Source organism: Adiantum capillus-veneris, chromosome 28 (genome assembly GCF_014529385.1).
Source record: "Adiantum capillus-veneris isolate H3 chromosome 28, ASM1452938v2, whole genome shotgun sequence".
Taxonomy (NCBI): domain Eukaryota; kingdom Viridiplantae; phylum Streptophyta; class Polypodiopsida; order Polypodiales; family Pteridaceae; genus Adiantum; species Adiantum capillus-veneris.
In genome coordinates, this window is record NC_140958.1 from 59,210,618 (window position 1) to 59,223,111 (window position 12,494).

At 40.4% G+C, this 12,494-nt stretch overlaps 2 pseudogenes; one reads left to right on the forward strand and one right to left on the reverse strand.

Annotated features, from left to right (window-relative positions):
• Positions 1-5,684: 5,684 nt before the first annotated feature.
• LOC147420513 (uncharacterized) lies at positions 5,685-6,153 on the reverse strand (annotated as a pseudogene).
• Positions 6,154-6,187: 34 nt separating this feature from the next.
• Positions 6,188-6,897, forward strand: LOC147420514 (cell number regulator 6 pseudogene; annotated as a pseudogene).
• The last annotated feature ends 5,597 nt before the right edge of the window (positions 6,898-12,494 follow it).

A 12,494-nucleotide genomic window follows, 5' to 3' on the forward strand; every position in this document is an offset into this window, starting at 1 on the left:
CATTAAATTTTGAGTTCTATGTTCAAACATACAATTTTACTGATATCTCTTGATTTTCTCAAAAATTGCGGGGTCCAAAACAAGGTGATTCGGTGTTTCTTGTTTATGGTTCCACAAGGAAAGCTCGTGGGGTTATTCATTACACTAATGCATCTCAACATTGTGGTTTAGAATTGATTGGCACAACATGTGTGGTGATACATGTACTAGAAATTTTTTATGACTCCTTCTTGATTCCATTTGTCACAATGGATGCAAGAACCATGTCTCAAGCAGTTGGAAGCATCATCAAATGGCCATTGCATAATATTGTTATGGACAGAGGAAAATCTCACACAATAGATGAGGATTTTCTTGTTGGTCAAGAAGATGGCTTGATAGATAGAGTGAGTTGGAAAGAGAAAAGAGTCATCCTTTGGGCTGACAATAGATCTATAAAACTTGGTAATGGAGTGGTATTGCTGGTCCAACCCATATGAGGCTATAAACTGTACTGAACTTGGTGAGAGTAGCTTGGGTGTCATTGTGGAAGGGTCGATGCATCCACGTGATATTTCAAGTTTGAATTTGGTAAGCTGGCGTATTAGGCAGCTCACATTTGAGAATAGTGAGCCATTGATCAAAGACACTGGATCTTCTTCTGCCATTGAGGGTATTCAAGATCCCCTCATGGAAGAAACGAGAGATTCCCTTGACAGCTTATATGCTTCCAGTGATGAGTATGAGGATGATGGCATATATAACAACATTGAAACTAGTTTTGAAGAAGATATCACAAGTACAGAACTAGGTCTTCTTCTTCATGCTCAAAATGATAGAGAGCAGGATGCCATTGCCGGTGACTATGATATAAGAGATGGGACAAGTAAGAAAAGGAGTTATGTACATAGAGTTAGGCCTAGAAAAAAAAAGGTAATGCTCATGCTTTCAACAAACATTGTGATGCTGCAAACATTCACAAAGTTGCAACAATTGATTGTTGTGAGATGCGATGCTGTCAGATTGGAAACAGATCCAAAATCATGCAAGCAAGGGTAGACTTTTGGGGACAAAGCTACACTAGCCGATGCACATTTTTATTGGATTGTATGAGCATGGCTCATAGAAAAGATCAAGAAGAGGAATGCTTTGAGTTTACTTTTGATGGAAAGAAGGTATGTGGTAAAGCATGGTATGTAATGCATGGAATAGGAAAGTCAACATTTTAAAGGCTGTGTAAAAAATTCTTGGATGGAGCATGCAATGGAAATCATGGAAACACTAGAATAATAAGGAAGAGCTTGATACATGTTGAGATGGAAAAAGCACTCATACAGGGCTTCATAGATAATAATCCAAATCAAATACCACATAAGTCAAGGACAACCATGCATGGCACTCGGGAAACTCAACGTGTTCTACCAACGATGTACAAACAAGTGGACATTTTGCAGGAAGTAAACGACACACTTGTCACAATGGAATACAAAAAGTTGTCACAGCCAAAATTCTCAAGGTTGTGGAACACAGTCTTCAAGACAGTCACTTTATCAAAATCAAGCACATTCTCTAAATGTGACATTTGCACATCAATAAATATCAAGCTGGAGTCTACCAAAAATCAGGTGGAGCGTGCTAGATACATGGCACATAGGAGAGCACACATGTTGCAACAAATGAGCTGTAGAAATCTGTACTATGCTTGGAGGAGCTCTTCAAAAATGAATCCAACCAAGTTCTTGTGCATTATACATGAGTAAGACTGTTATACCACAAATTAAACCAGTCCCAAAATCTCTCAATGGAATTGAGAGGCTTCCAGTATCCTTGACAGGAATGCTCACTCATGGACATGGACAAACAGCTTATGGTCACTTTGCATTGGGATTATGGCCGAGTGATCCCAACTTCACAGTTGCATCTCTCTCAAAATGTCTAAGAAACTTAGGAAGAAGAGATAAACATATGTTTCGTGACTTGAGCTTAGAAAATTCAAGTATAGAACCACGAACAAATCTTTTTGATTGTGTTTTGTCTACCACTTCTCTCTATCATCACCATATGAAAGTGCTTAAGGAGAAAAACCAGTACTGCAAAGAACAGAGTGCTCATAATGAAGAGGCAAAGACTGATCTAATCACAAATGTGAATGTGGACACTAAAAATTTTGCTTCTAGACAGGAAAATGATTGTCCAAGGATGCAATCAATCTTTGCTACTAATGCACATGTATAGGAGGATGGCAATGTATTTGGGCTCAAGAGGTTGCCAAGAACATTGTTGTTGCAACTTGACAATTGTGGTTCAGAAAATAAGAATCGATATGTGTTTGCATACCTATCATTGTTGGTTGTACGAGGAGTATTTGACACTGTGCAGCTTGGATTTCTTATGGTTGGTCACACTCATGAAGACATTGATGCATTGTTCAGTCCCTTTTCTGAGCCGAGTCCTACCAAACCCCGAGCGAAAACATTCGAGCAAACCAAAAACCGAGCAAGGTAATTTGTGAAAGCAAGGTAGTTTGCATGAACCGTAACTAAACCGTAACTAAGCTCCCATAATTCATGGTTTGTAAGGTGATATTCTTTATCTCTTTCCAAACTTGACCATAACTTCAAAATGATAGGGATGATCCTCTTATAGTGCTACTCGATTACCTCCACCCTAGTAAGCAGGAAGTAGCATAAACCATTGGCTAGTGTTCACAAAAATTAGGGTTTAATATATTTGTATCCGGCTAAAAATTGTGACTTTGTTGAATCTGTGACAAGAATTTGTGAAAAAAATCTGTGACAAATGTTGTTTACATAAGGAACACTTCAGAAGCTGCGACTTTGCCAAATTTGTGACAAACGTTGCTTACATAAGATACACTTCAGAATTTTGCATATAGATGTTGGTAATTCCTAAATTGCTACTCATTAGACGAAATTGCTAGATCTAGGACTCTATATCAGTGTTGATTGCTAGAGAGAGAGAAACTAAAAGGGAAAATTAGTAAAGAACTTAGAAGAAAAAGAAGAGAATTTTCAACGTCGTGGGAAATGTGTGTGTGTGTGAGAGAGAGAGAGAGAGAGACACACAGAGAGAGAGAGAGAGAGGAAGGGAGTGTCAAAATGTGATGGCAAGAGGAGAGGTTTTCTTGTAGAATAAAGGTCCTTGTTGTTGGCAAGCTCGTTAATAATTAACAACATAAGAAGAAAGATGGGGGTGAAATCAATGGTATACTCATTCGTAGTATTGTTGGCCCTGCTTGACCATGACGCCTCATCCGGGGTAAGGACCCATTTTGAGGGTTTTCTCTTTATACTCTCAACCCCTATTGTCCTCAAGCTTTTTCCCCTCGACTATTAGAGAGAGAGAGAGAGAGAGGAATTCCAACCTGACGAGCTTGCCGTCAGGTTGTAAAATATTAGGCCTTGTCCTTGACAAGGCCTAATATTTCACAACATAATGTCTTTTTTTTTTCTTGTTATGCTTGCTCTCCCTCCCTCCCCCTCTCCCTCTCTCTCTAGCAACATACATGGAGTGCGCTGCTAGAGAGAGAAGAGAGTGAGATTATAGCAAAAATGATGAGCTTGCCATCGAGTAGGCCAAATATTTTACGATGTAACGTCTATTTTTTTGTCATACTCTCTCTCTCTCTCTCTCTCTCTCTCTCTCTCTCTCTCTCTCTCTCTCTCTCTCTCTCTCTCTCTCTCTCTCTCTCTCTCTCTCTCTCTCTCTCTCTCTCTCTCTCTCTCTCTCTCTCTCTCTCTCTCTCTCTGTCTCTCTCTGCACAAAAAAACAACCTTTATTGTATTTTTAAAGGACAAATATTGAAAAGTTTTGGGTACTTTGGAGGGTCACCTAACCTTGCACCGAAAAACATTCCAACGCATATGGCTCAAAGTTTATACTCCCTTATTTATCTTTATCTACCCTTTTCTACTCGGCTAAAATTGGAGGATTTTAATGGTAAAAACCCTATAATTTTTACTAAAAACCGAGAGACCATGCTCTCCTTTTTCACATCAGTTGCTAGACAAGTCTTTCGTGAACACTACTCTCTCTCTCTCTCTCTCTCTCTCTCTCTCTCTCTCTCTCTCTCTCTCTCTCTCTCTCTCTCTCTCTCTCTCTCTCTCTCTCTCTCTCTCTCTCTCTCTCGTCAGTAGATAGATCTTTAAGGTCTCTTGGGATAGTTTCCTACGATGCTAAACAATCTTCTTCTCTCGTTTTGTGATATTGAAGTATCTCAATTCATACACATTGATGTCCTTCTTAGAAGCGATAACTCGGAGTCAATCCTTCACTTTGTGTTGTTTCATCTTGTTAGAGATTCAAAGGAAAATTACCAAAATACCCCTCTGATTTGTGGAAATTCCCAAAAATACCCCTCAAATTTCAAAAACTCCCAAAATACCCCTATTATTTTGTCACAAATTTCCAAAATGCCCTTCAAATATTCCAAAATTCTCAAAATACCCCTAGTTGTGAAATTAAATTTCTCCAAAGATTAAAAAGATGCTAGATTGAGAATATGGGTTGATTATGTAGGCTTTCTAGATGAATTGCTTCATTATCTCTAGACATAATTGCCTTTTTTTGCCTCAACTGTCAAAAAGGAATCAAGATTAAAAACTCTTGAACAATCCCTCCAAAAATAGATACAAGGATATTTTGGGAATTTTTTGCCCCTACAGCACCTGTGGGCACGTCTCTCTCTCTCTCTCTCTCTCTCTCTCTCTCTCTCTCTCTCTCTCTCTCTCTCTCTCTCTCTCTCTCTCTCTCTCTCTCTCTCTCTCTCTCTCTCTCTCTCTCTCTCTCTCTCTCTCTCTCTCTCTCTCTCTCTCTCTCTCTCTCTCTCTCTCTCTCTCTCTCTCTCTCTCTCTCTCTCTCTCTCTCTCTAGGCTGCGCGCATGCACCCAAAAGCACGTGCCAGTCGGTGAAGATTTCAGGCTATCCCACCACCAAATTGGACCTTAGCGTACCACAGCAAAAACGTGGTTCTACCGCAGGTATCGGAAAGCAATGCCTCTCCCCTAGCCATTTGCAATGGTGTTCAAGTGGTGCCTTTCTATTTTTAGTGCTATTTGCATGTGCAAGCTACGGGCCTTTTATGTAACCTATCTTGCCATAGTGCTTGTACATAAATGGCCTCCTCGCCTAGTTGGAATGTCCTACAACATGGCATGGGCAGGTTTATCTTGACTGCAATGGAGACCTACTGTGCCAAAGGTTGTGCCTCTCCACTCCCTTTCTCGGCACCGCGCATCTGAAGACTGTAGTAGGAGAGCTCAACGGTGCTGCATATTGTCCTTCACCTGCTGAAACTGCTTTTGATACAGAGGTCTTCTATTGTAGTTCTCAAATTTGTTAACGTACACAAATAACATCAGTCAATTTCTCTCTTCTGTAACATATATACACTACAAAGTTGTGGTCTTAGGTTATGCTCAGCAAAGTCCTATAGGAATGCAGAAAAAACGATACAAAAACCCTAACAGCATGCTGATCACAATAGGCTTGTAGGGATTGTGGCTGCGCACATAACCTGAATAATCGTTGCTGCCCGAATCTACTGCATCAATTTCCCAATGAGCTTCTCACTCTATGATAAGCTACCCGTGCCTGATCTGATGCTACAGCAACTACGCAAAGATCCTTGAGAGAGAGAGAGAGAGTTCTCTGCACGTGCTTCTTGAGAGAGAGATAGAGACAAGCTAGCCAAGAAAACCTGGATCCTTCCTACGACTTCGACATTCAAGCCAGAGCATCAAAAAGCTCCCCTTCGTTTCCCCGTCGTCTTCACCATCGGCCCAAAGCCGCCTCATCAAATACGCCTGCCTCATCTCCCCCCATGAACAAAACTACAACCATGTCAATGACCTTTTCAAGTGCATCATCGAAGGCAAAACCCGCGTCCTCACCGCCCGCCATGACCATGGAGGACATTTTCAAAGGCACCAGACAGTTCAAGCTCGCCGTCTTCGAGAAAGTGCAGCTTGAGCTCAGCGAATTTGGCCTCCTCATATACAACACCAATGTCAAGCAGCTGGTCGATGTCCCCGGCCACGAGTACTTGTCCTTCCTTGGCCAAAAGACGTGGCCATTAGTGCCAAGATCGCCATCACTAACGCCAAGTAGAAGGGTGATGTCGGCACCAAGGAGCGGCAGGGTCTCACGCAGCATTAGAGGCTGCAAAAGCTGACACCGAGACCAAGGTATGTCACTCCAACAGGTCCAAATTGCAAAACAGAAGGACCTTCTTGTTCAAGCAGAGACCAAGATCTTTGAGAACATTAGGAAGGCTGAGATGACTCAAGCATATGCAGAGCTAGCCAAGAAATTTGCGTTGTGGTCACAAGAAGTAGAGCTTGCCAAAATACAAATAAAAATGTGGCCACCATACAAGAAGCCAAGCTGAGTATACGTGCATCTGTAGTTGTGCTGACCACTTTGATTCTTGTTGGTAATTAGGCTTGATTTTCCCATGTGTCTTGTTTGGGACGAATATCAAAATACTGAAGTACCTTGGACAACACCCTGCACATGCCATGTCATATTTGTGGAGGGTCGATTGGCACTTGCTGGTACCATTGTAGCCTTTTGTGCAGTCAATCCTCATGCGGACTTTTCTATTGGGAAAGGACAAGTTTTTACGTGGTGGATGTGTGGCATATACAGAGGACTATTCCGGCAAGCCTTGCAAAAGAAATTCTATTTGCAGAATGATCTTTGCTTAGTCCATTGTTGTATGCATTATGCAAAGAGCATCAAGATATGCAGGGTAGGCTTTTTGATGATATTGTTATGCCTATTATAATCATAAATCCACCTCCTTCGCAGGAAATGCATATTCCTGAAGGCCCAAAGACACTTTCAACTAATTGTAATGATCAGAGTGTAACTGTTGTACAAGTACAAGATCCATGATCTATTCTTTGTCTTCACCAACTATTTTGTAAGAAAAGCTATCAAGCAGTAGTAGGTGGAATTGCAAATTTTAAACCTCTATTGCCTTGGGAGGCTTGGTTATGTGGTTCCATTGTTTCTTGAGAGGCTCCAAACACACGAACCTATACTAATGTGAAAAAGTGTTGGATTCTTTAGGGGGGGGAGAGAGAGAGAGAGAGAGAAGGATCAAGCTATGGAGGCTTTACCCGCCTTGTGATGGTTGTGGTGATGATAATGCTGGTCACTGATGGGTCTTAGACGGTGCTGGCTACCAAGGCTGCTTGCCCCGGAACTCAGGCACTCTACCCCCATGTAGCGAGTATGTTCTAGGCTCCAACGCCCCACCCCTACTGCTAATAATGGATGTTGCAACCTCCTCAAATTATCTAGCTCTTTGTGCCTTTGCATTTCTATCCCTTACAACTTCAAAAATGTCATCAACCAACAGGGTATTCCAACATCAAATCCATTTACAAGATTTCAGGTTCCTTCTGCATTCAAGTTAAGGTATAATATTTATCAAGGCCCACATGTTCTCCCTTAATACCAATATACCCATCTTGGCCAAGATAATATGTTGTTTATCTATTTCACTCAAAAATAGAATGATATGCTATGAAGCTTCCAACTTGTATGGCATGCATCATGATCACAAAAACCTTTTCATTATGATGAGAATGCCATTTTGTGAATGGTATACATACCCTCTTTACCACACACAGAGAGAGAGAGAGAGAGAGAGAGAGAGATCATTAAGAAAAAGATGATGGAGGATTGTGTCAATGTCTCGAATGGAAAGATCAAGGAGAGATGTTTGCAGTTTATGACACAATCATGACATAATTGAGACCAAGATGACATGATGTAATACAATGCACATAGTTTTTGCAGAGAGAGAGAGAGAAAGAGAGAGAAAGAGAGAGAAGGGAGAAGTTTGAGCAATGCAAAAAACACACCTCCAATCAAAGTGTAGTATTACCAAAAAATATGCCATAAGGTTTCCTCTACGACAAGGGCATACAATATGTCTGGTGACACTTGTTAACAAAAAGTGGTATGAAATGTGTTGTTTGGGCTTTAGTGCCTAATTGGTTGTCCCAAATTTGAACCAAGTGAACAATGTGCAAAGATATGTGCAAGAACTAACACTTCCACATGGTCTAAGCTCTCACGTGAATATGGCTATGATTGTACTGGAAAGAGCACATTGGCATTGAGCCTAAGAGGCCAATGTATTTCTCCTTCTAAATCATAAGAGATACTCTAAGATGAGAATTTCAACTTTGTAACTTCTTTCTTACCTCATCTTCCTTCACCCTCATTATTCCTAAGTTTGATTATGACTTCCTATGTATTATTCTTTCTATTTTACTCAGGTTTTGGGACAGGTCGAGATAACTCGCTCGGGTTTTGGGGTTCCTCGTTCTGTTATTTGAAAAAAATTAAGATATGACCGGTTCATTTTGCTACTCTATGTTCAATATCTAAACTATTGCATGTCAATATGCTCTTTTCTATTGTATATATTTGCTCGGTTTCTTGTTTGCTCGGAAGTATTTGCTCGGGGTTAGAGATTCCTCTTCTGAGAAGCTTAGAAAACAAGCCATTTTTACATTTCCACATTTGATGAAGATCTTCAATGAGTGTGTTAGCATGCATCTACCACCTTTTCTCCTACAAAAGGTTGCAGACTTCAAAGGATTTGTAAAGGGGTTCTTACATGATGGAGCAGATAGCTTAGTGGGTCATTCAAAGCCATTGCAATTTAGGTTCTATATGAGTGATGGAATACCTTTGATGTAGTACAAAGTACACCCTAAAAATGTGGATTGCTTACTCGAAAGGTATAGAGTTATGGAAGAGAAATGACCAAGGAGGAGCCAAGCTTCCTTAAGGTGTTTCAAAAGTATTACCACCCTTTGAGTATGTTAAAGATAGTGAGAAAGTTATGGAAGGATTAAACAAGTAAGTTAGTTGGTGGAAAGATCACTTGCAAGAGAAAGGAGATGAAAGTGAGTATGCTAAGTGGATCAACCTAGTTCTTATGTACTGGGAGAATCGCATGCAAGCTATGCAAAACCTTGGACAAAGTGAAAACACTTTATTTGATGACTTCTGACCAAGGAGTATACGTGAACAAGATCATCCTCTTGAAGTTCCATTGGAAGATCGTCTAGATGAAGTACTTGACATAATCAAGGGCCACTATTGTGGTCCAATGCGCAAAAAACCTGCTGAGGAGTTCAACCCAACTCTTGATGTGGCAAAGGGAGACTTTGTACTTGTGCAACCTTGTGATGAAAAATTACCCAATTCGGTTAGGAGTGGCTGCAACAGATATTGATCAGAACAATGACTCGGCAACCTATCTTCAAGTGAAGATATAATATTGGGCACCAATTTCAAAGAAGAAGAATGCAATTGATGTGGAGGTTTACAAGGATTGTTGGAACAAGTATTGGAGAGAGAACATCAATGATCCTCAATGCTGGGAAGACACTAGCTGCATCATTTGGGCATGGAAGCCCAAGGGTAGACGAATTCCTGAAAAAATCAAGATTCCAAAGTCAATAATCCTCAAGGCCAAAGAAAGTCAGTTGAAACTTGATGAACATGAGGCACCATCAAATGTCAATGCAAATGAGGAGGAATGATTGCTTAGCATTGGCCTTTCACCTTTGTAATCTTCTAGCAATGGTTCAAATTAGTCCACCCATAGCTAGGGTCATTATCAACATTGATAATGGCATCCCACCTTCGTAATCTTCAAGAAATCTTATTCGATATGAATGGTGTTTTTTTTCACTTTAGTCACCCAAGTTTTTCTTGCAACTTACATTTTAATTGTTTTATCAAATGAAGCATGTGTGGGAAGAAAATTTTGTTTTGGGTGCATGAGCATGTATGTGTGTGTGTGTGTGTGTGTGTGTGTGTGTGTGTGTGTGTGTGTGTGTGTGTGTGTGTGTGTGTGTGTGTGTGTGTGTGTGTGTGTGTGTGTGTGTGTGTGTGTATTTGTAAACTATCATGTGCAAAAACGCTCTAGTGTATAGTATGGTTGTTGAAAATGGACCATATTGGATCTTACAGACTCATAAGCATCCACTAAACATTGTATCTCAGTTTTCATATGTGCAACAACCTAGTACAATACAACCTTACCTCAAGTCCATGAGACACAAAGAATCGTCCCAAATTTGTGAATTTTTTCCTATTTTCCTAGATATGTGTTAGCTCCAAAAAATTGTATCTGGGTTAGCTTGATGTTAACATTCCAATCCTCCTCGCTTGTGTCGTCCCTTGACACAACTTTATGGGCTGAAATCATTTTTGGGTTGATGGCTGGCGAGGTGGTCTTTAAGTGCATGTAAAGATTTCTCATATCTGATCTTTCTTTTTTTGTCTGGAACCAAAAATTTCATAGTGAGTCTATAGCTCAATGGCGGATAGGCTACAACTCATTGTTCTAATTGCACCAAGCAAGGAGAAATAGAGAGGCAATTATTAGCAAATCAAACCACGAAGTAATCAATCTTCTCCATCCTATCGACAAGAAAATGGTACAAGTAGCATACAAGGAGTCAGGCATATTTGGGTACCGAAAGCACAGCTTAAGTACAAACCGATCAAATCTGGGTTCCCAAAACATCATCGACAAAACCAAAGATTGTTCCACAAGTCAAAACACAGAGACGCACTTCTCCGAGAAGGGAACCTAACACGAAATGGGTTTGGAAGAAAAAAGAGCAATTTTCTTCTCCGCAAACTGCAAAACCAATCAAGAAATAGAGAGTTAGGCCTTAGAAACCTCAACCACACCATTCTGACCAAGACAAACCAGGATATCAACGGCGATTAAAAGCTCGACAACAGTCATTATTGCTACCAAAAGCTCAGGAAATCACCGTGCTAAAGCATCCTGATGGTACAATCAAGCAAAGAGCACACAAGCTACAAGAATTGCTCTTTGGAAGACAGCAACAGCAAGCCTCCACATCAAAAACCCTTGAGTTAATCACTCAAGACTCACCTCTTGCACAGCATGATGGTTTGGACTGCATTGATCTTCAAAGCATGGTAGAGCCAACCACGGCTATGCATAGACACGATTGTTCAACCCATGCACACAGTCGTCCCGGAGTACGCCATCTAGGAGGGGTGGAAGAGTACTAAGTAATTAAGCGTAATCTCCGAAGAGGGAGGAAAAAAGTTTGATGTTAACGCGCGATTTTTTGCAAACTTAACTAATAATGCCCTTATATATCATCAACTGGGGAATTTAACCGATAATATCTCCCCGGTGAGTGTAAATAGTGTATATACTATCAAAAAATAGTCCTTTTTTGTTATTTTTCATCATTTTTTCTTGATATTGAGACTTAAAAATAGAGAAATCCAATAAAACACAATAAAGGTGTGTTTTTCAATGGATTTTCTTAATTATTGGATTTTCACTTTGCTTTTTTAGCGCATTTTGTTATTTTCTTTGATTTTTTAATAAACAGGTCAAAAATTAATAATAAATAGCAACAGAGCTCAGATGGAAAAATTGAAGACACGATGGTGATTAGAAAGACCAAGCGAACAAGCACAAAAAATTTCAATCAAATCAGCAGATGGAAGCGGGAAGCCTAAATTGGGCGGCCATACCTACTTTTGCAGAATCCTTGCAGAATGAGCTACAGGGATCCGATTGGGGAAATTTTAATTGAGTCTAACATAGATCTCACGGCCTACTAGGACTAACAGGGGACTCTGAGAAAAATTGGTTCGGGAAATCCGAGTATAGATACCTTATTTCCACTTGTTGCCTTTGGAGAGAGAGCATTTCGACTTCTTCGCGCATACTTTCCGGAGTCTACATTTGTCCGTTTTCAGTGCCGTCTCACACGAGACATGAGGGGTGAGTTCTTTACTCATCAATGATCCATTTTGTACGGCTGGTAGCTAGTCGAAACCCCTAGAAAAAACCCTAGAATCCGAGCAGTGCACGAAGACCTACGACCAAAAATCGACCATAGCGGCCTGTCAGCTCAACCAAATCGGGTGAGATTTTTGAACTGTAGCATGCCCCAACATATTAAACATTTCTATATCCACAATTGACCATTCGGCAAAGGTCAAGGGGGTCCCAAGTAGAAAAGGTAGGTTTTTGGCAGATGCCAGAATTGGGTTCTGACTCCACAGACAGCTTGCCTAAGAAATCTATACACAATGTATATGATTGGTTTTGTAAAATCAATCAAGCAAAGCCCTCGAAAAGCAAAAAACGGCTCAAAGGTTACAAAGCGTCAAATTCGACATACGAGGTCAAACTGACTCCAAATGGACCAAAATTGGATGAGTTGCTTCACAACTATGTTGCGGACAAGTCCATAGCCTTAGAGGTGACTAACTACATCAACAGGCAGTGTAGTCACAGAGATCTGTGACTTCAGAGTCGACAAAGCACAAAGTAATGTCGGCAAGACCAAACTTTACCACATTCAATTTAGGATTTGTTTTAGGTGTATAGAGTGTGTTTAGGTCAAAATTGTAAAGTTTTGCAAGAAAAATGTGACTGCTCTAAATAATCGTGA